We start from the raw sequence: 6,000 nt of genomic DNA on the forward strand, positions 1-6,000 counted from the left end.
CGTCTCTCGCCCTTCTCCGTCTCTCGCCCTTCTCCGTCTCTCGCCCTTCTCCGTCTCTCGCCCTTCTCCGTCTCTCGCCCTTCTCCGTCTCTCGCCCTTCTCCGCCTCGGTCCCCCTTCTCCGTCTCGGTCCCCCTTCTCCGTCTCGGTCCCCCTTCTCCGCCTCGGTCCCCCTTCTCCGCCTCGGTCCCCCTTCTCCGCCTCGGTCCCCCTTCTCCGTCTCTCGCCCTTCTCCGTCTCTCGCCCTTCTCCGTCTCTCGCCCTTCTCCGTCTCTCGCCCTTCTCCGTCTCTCGCCCTTCTCCGTCTCGGTCCCCCTTCTCCGTCTCGGTCCCCCTTCTCCGTCTCGGTCCCCCTTCTCCGTCTCGGTCCCCCTTCTCCGTCTCTCGCCCTTCTCCGTCTCTCGCCCTTCTCCGTCTCTCGCCCTTCTCCGTCTCTCGCCCTTCTCCGCCTCGGTCCCCCTTCTCCGCCTCGGTCCCCCTTCTCCGCCTCGGTCCCCCTTCTCCGTCTCGGTCCCCCTTCTCCGTCTCTCGCCCTTCTCCGTCTCGGTCCCCCTTCTCCGCCTCGGTCCCCCTTCTCCGCCTCGGTCCCCCTTCTCCGCCTCGGTCCCCCTTCTCCGTCTCGGTCCCCCTTCTCCGTCTCGGTCCCCCTTCTCCGTCTCTCGCCCTTCTCCGTCTCTCGCCCTTCTCCGTCTCGGTCCCCCTTCTCCGCCTCGGTCCCCCTTCTCCGCCTCGGTCCCCCTTCTCCGCCTCGGTCCCCCTTCTCCGTCTCGGTCCCCCTTCTCCGCCTCGGTCCCCCTTCTCCGTCTCGGTCCCCCTTCTCCGCCTCGGTCCCCCTTCTCCGTCTCTCGCCCTTCTCCGTCTCTCGCCCTTCTCCGTCTCTCGCCCTTCTCCGTCTCGGCCCCCCTTCTCCGTCTCGGCCCCCCTTCTCCGTCTCGGCCCCCCTTCTCCGTCTCTCGCCCTTCTCCGTCTCTCGCCCTTCTCCGTCTCTCGCCCTTCTCCGTCTCTCGCCCTTCTCCGCCTCGGTCCCCCTTCTCCGCCTCGGTCCCCCTTCTCCGCCTCGGTCCCCCTTCTCCGTCTCGGTCCCCCTTCTCCGTCTCTCGCCCTTCTCCGTCTCGGTCCCCCTTCTCCGCCTCGGTCCCCCTTCTCCGCCTCGGTCCCCCTTCTCCGCCTCGGTCCCCCTTCTCCGCCTCGGTCCCCCTTCTCCGTCTCGGTCCCCCTTCTCCGTCTCGGTCCCCCTTCTCCGTCTCTCGCCCTTCTCCGTCTCTCGCCCTTCTCCGTCTCGGTCCCCCTTCTCCGCCTCGGTCCCCCTTCTCCGCCTCGGTCCCCCTTCTCCGCCTCGGTCCCCCTTCTCCGCCTCGGTCCCCCTTCTCCGCCTCGGTCCCCCTTCTCCGTCTCGGTCCCCCTTCTCCGCCTCGGTCCCCCTTCTCCGTCTCTCGCCCTTCTCCGTCTCTCGCCCTTCTCCGTCTCTCGCCCTTCTCCGTCTCGGCCCCCCTTCTCCGTCTCGGCCCCCCTTCTCCGTCTCGGCCCCCCTTCTCCGCCTCGGCCCCCCTTCTCCGTCTCTCGTCCCCCTTCTCCGTCTCTCGTCCCCCTTCTCCGTCTCTCGTCCCCCTTCTCCGTCTCTCGTCCCCCTTCTCCGTCTCTCGTCCCCCTTCTCCGTCTCTCGTCCCCCTTCTCCGTCTCTCGTCCCCCTTCTGCGTCTCAGGCCCCCTACTCTCCTCCGTCCCTCCCCGCTACTCCGTCCCTCCCCGCTACTCCGTCCCTCCCCGCTACTCCGTCCCTCCCCGCTACTCCGTCCCTCCCCGCTACTCCGTCCCTCCCCTACTCTTCCCCCGTCTCTCCCATTTCTCCGACTCTCCCCCGTCTCTTGCCTACTCTCTTCCGCCTCTCCCCCTTCTCCGCCTCTCCCCTACTCCGTCTCTCCCCTACTCTCCTCCGTCTCTCCCCCTTGTCCGTCTCTCCCCGACTCTCCCCCGTCTCTCCCCGACTCTCCCCCGTCTCTCCCCGACTCTCCGCCGTCTCTCCCCAACTCTCCCCCGTCTCTCCCCGACTCTCCCCCGTCTCCGTCTCTCCCCCGTCTCCGTCTCTCCCCCGTCTCCGTCTCTCCCCCGTCTCCGTCTCTCCCCCGTCTCCGTCTCTCCGCTACTCTCCCTTGTCCGTCTCTCCAATACTCTCCCCCGTCTCTCGCCCTTCTCCGCCTCGGTCCCCCTTCTCCGCCTCGGTCCCCCTTCTCCGCCTCGGTCCCCCTTCTCCGCCTCGGTCCCCCTTCTCCGCCTCGGTCCCCCTTCTCCGCCTCGGTCCCCCTTCTCCGCCTCGGTCCCCCTTCTCCGTCTCGGTCCCCCTTCTCCGTCTCTCGCCCTTCTCCGTCTCTCGCCCTTCTCCGTCTCGGTCCCCCTTCTCCGTCTCGGTCCCCCTTCTCCGTCTCGGTCCCCCTTCTCCGTCTCGGTCCCCCTTCTCCGCCTCGGTCCCCCTTCTCCGTCTCGGTCCGCCTTCTCCGCCTCGGTCCGCCTTCTCCGCCTCTGTCCGCCTTCTCCGCCTCTGTCCGCCTTCTCCGCCTCTGTCCCCTTTCTCCGTCTCGGTCCCCCTTCTCCGCCTCGGTCCCCCTTCTCCGCCTCGGTCCCCCTTCTCCGCCTCGGTCCCCCTTCTCCGCCTCGGTCCCCCTTCTCCGCCTCGGTCCCCCTTCTCCGCCTCTGTCCGCCTTCTCCGCCTCTGTCCGCCTTCTCCGCCTCTGTCCCCCTTCTCCGTCTCGGTCCCCCTTCTCCGTCTCGGTCCCCCTTCTCCGTCTCGGTCCCCCTTCTCCGTCTCGGTCCCCCTTCTCCGTCTCTCGCCCTTCTCCGTCTCGGTCCCCCTTCTCCGCCTCGGTCCCCCTTCTCCGCCTCGGTCCCCCTTCCCCGCCTCGGTCCCCCTTCTCCGTCTCGGTCCCCCTTCCCCGCCTCGGTCCCCCTTCTCCGTCTCGGTCCCCCTTCTCCGTCTCGGTCCCCCTTCTCCGCCTCGGTCCCCCTTCTCCGCCTCGGTCCCCCTTCTCCGTCTCTGTCCGCCTTCTCCGTCTCGGTCCCCCTTCTCCGTCTCGGCCCCCCTACTCCGCCTCTGTCCGCCTTCTCCGCCTCTGTCCGCCTTCTCCGTCTCTGTCCGCCTTCTCCGTCTCTGTCCGCCTTCTCCGTCTCGGTCCCCCTTCTCCGTCTCGGTCCCCCTTCTCCGTCTCGGTCCCCCTACTCCGCCTCTGTCCGCCTTCTCCGCCTCTGTCCGCCTTCTCCGCCTCTGTCCGCCTTCTCCGCCTCGGTCCCCCTTCTCCGCCTCGGTCCCCCTTCTCCGTCTCGGTCCCCCTTCTCCGTCTCTCGCCCTTCTCCGTCTCTCGCCCTTCTCCGTCTCGGTCCCCCTTCTCCGTCTCGGTCCCCCTTCTCCGTCTCGGTCCCCCTTCTCCGCCTCTGTCCGCCTTCTCCGCCTCTGTCCGCCTTCTCCGCCTCTGTCCGCCTTCTCCGTCTCTGTCCGCCTTCTCCGTCTCTGTCCCCCTTCTCCGTCTCGGTCCCCCTTCTCCGTCTCGGTCCCCCTTCTCCGTCTCGGTCCCCCTACTCCGCCTCTGTCCGCCTTCTCCGTCTCGGTCCCCCTTCTCCGTCTCGGTCCCCCTTCTCCGTCTCGGTCCCCCTTCTCCGCCTCTGTCCGCCTTCTCCGCCTCTGTCCGCCTTCTCCGCCTCTGTCCGCCTTCTCCGTCTCGGTCCCCCTTCTCCGTCTCGGTCCCCCTTCTCCGTCTCTCGCCCTTCTCCGTCTCTCGCCCTTCTCCGTCTCTCGCCCTTCTCCGTCTCGGTCCCCCTTCTCCGTCTCGGTCCCCCTTCTCCGTCTCTCGCCCTTCTCCGTCTCTCGCCCTTCTCCGTCTCGGTCCCCCTTCTCCGTCTCGGTCCCCCTTCTCCGTCTCGGTCCCCCTTCTCCGTCTCTCGCCCTTCTCCGTCTCTCGCCCTTCTCCGTCTCGGTCCCCTTTCTCCGTCTCGGTCCCCTTTCTCCGTCTCGGTCCCCCTTGTCCGTCTCGGTCCCCCTTGTCCGTCTCGGTCCCCCTTGTCCGTCTCGGTCCCCCTTCTCCGTCTCGGTCCCCCTTCTCCGTCTCGGTCCCCCTTCTCCGTCTCGGTCCCCCTTCTCAGGTCTCGGTCCCCCTTCTCAGGTCTCGGTCCCCCTTCTCCGTCTCTCGCCCTTCTCCGTCTCGGTCCCCCTTCACCGTCTCTCGCCCTTCTCCGTCTCGGTCCCCCTTCTCCGTCTCGGTCCCCCTTCTCCGTCTCGGTCCCCCTTCTCCGTCTCGGTCCCCCTTCTCAGGTCTCGGTCCCCCTTCTCCGTCTCTCGCCCTTCTCCGTCTCGGTCCCCCTTCACCGTCTCTCGCCCTTCTCCGTCTCGGTCCCCCTTCTCCCTCTTTCGCCCTTCTCCGTCTCGGTCCCCCTTCTCCGTCTCGGTCCCCCTTCTCCGTCTCGGTCCCCCTTCTCAGGTCTCGGTCCCCCTTCTCCGTCTCTCGCCCTTCTCCGTCTCGGTCCCCCTTCTCCGCCTCGTTCCCCCTTCTCCGTCTCGGTCCCCCTTCTCCCTCTTTCGCCCTTCTCCGTCTCGGTCCCCCTTCTCCGCCTCGGTCCCCCTTCTCCGTCTCCGTCCCCCTTCTCCGTCTCGGTCCCCCTTCTCCATCTCGGTCCCCCTTCTCCGTCTCGGTCCCCCTTCTCCGTCTCGGTCCCCCTTCTCCGTCTCGGTCCCCCTTCTCCGTCTCGGTCCCACTTCTCCGTCTCTCGCCCTTCTCCGCCTCGGTCCCCCTTCTCCGCCTCGGTCCCCCTTCTCCGTCTCGGTCCGTCTTCTCCGTCTCTCGCCCTTCTCCGTCTCGGTCCCCCTTCTCCGTCTCCGTCCCCCTTCTCCGTCTCGGTCCCCCTTCTCCGTCTCGGTCCCCCTTCTCCGTCTCGGTCCCCCTTCTCCGTCTCGGTCCCCCTTCTCCGTCTCTCGCCCTCCTCCGTCTCTCGCCCTCCTCCGTCTCGGTCCCCCTTCTCCGTCTCTCGCCCTTCTCCGTCTCTCGCCCTTCTCCGTCTCTCGCCCTTCTCCGTCTCTCGCCCTTCTCCGTCTCGGTCCCCCTTCTCCGTCTCGGTCCCCCTTCTCCGTCTCGGTCCCCCTTCTCCGTCTCGGTCCCCCTTCTCCGTCTCGGTCCCCCTTCTCCGTCTCGGTCCCCCTTCTCCGTCTCGGTCCCCCTTATCCGTCTCGGTCCCCCTTCTCCGTCTCGGGCCCCCTTCTCCGTCTCTCGCCCTCCTCCGTCTCTCGCCCTCCTCCGTCTCGGTCCCCCTTCTCCGTCTCTCGCCCTTCTCCGTCTCTCGCCCTTCTCCGTCTCTCGCCCTTCTCCGTCTCTCGCCCTTCTCCGTCTCGGTCCCCCTTCTCCGTCTCGGTCCCCCTTCTCCGTCTCGGTCCCCCTTCTCCGTCTCGGTCCCCCTTATCCGTCTCGGTCCCCCTTCTCCGTCTCGGGCCCCCTTCTCCGTCTCGGTCCCCCTTCTCCGTCTCTCGCCCTTCTCCGTCTCTCGCCCTTCTCCGTCTCTCGCCCTTCTCCGTCTCTCGCCCTTCTCCGTCTCGGTCCCCCTTCTCCGTCTCGGTCCCCCTTCTCCGTCTCGGTCCCCCTTCTCCGTCTCGGTCCCCCTTATCCGTCTCGGTCCCCCTTCTCCGTCTCGGGCCCCCTTCTCCGTCTCGGTCCCCCTTCTCCGTCTCTCGCCCTTCTCCGTCTTGGTCCCCCTTCTCCGTCTCTCGCCCTTCTCCGTCTCTCGCCCTTCTCCGTCTCTCGCCCTTCTCCGTCTCTCGCCCTTCTCCGTCTCTCGCCCTTCTCCGTCTCTCGCCCTTCTCCGTCTCGGTCCCCTTTCTCCGTCTCGGTCCCCTTTCTCCGTCTCGGTCCCCCTTGTCCGTCTCGGTCCCCCTTGTCCGTCTCGGTCCCCCTTGTCCGTCTCGGTCCCCCTTGTCCGTCTCGGTCCCCCTTCTCCGTCTCGGTCCCCCTTCTCAGGTCTCGGTCCCCCTT

Source organism: Stegostoma tigrinum, chromosome 5 (assembly GCF_030684315.1).
Source record: "Stegostoma tigrinum isolate sSteTig4 chromosome 5, sSteTig4.hap1, whole genome shotgun sequence".
NCBI classification, from domain to species: domain Eukaryota; kingdom Metazoa; phylum Chordata; class Chondrichthyes; order Orectolobiformes; family Stegostomatidae; genus Stegostoma; species Stegostoma tigrinum.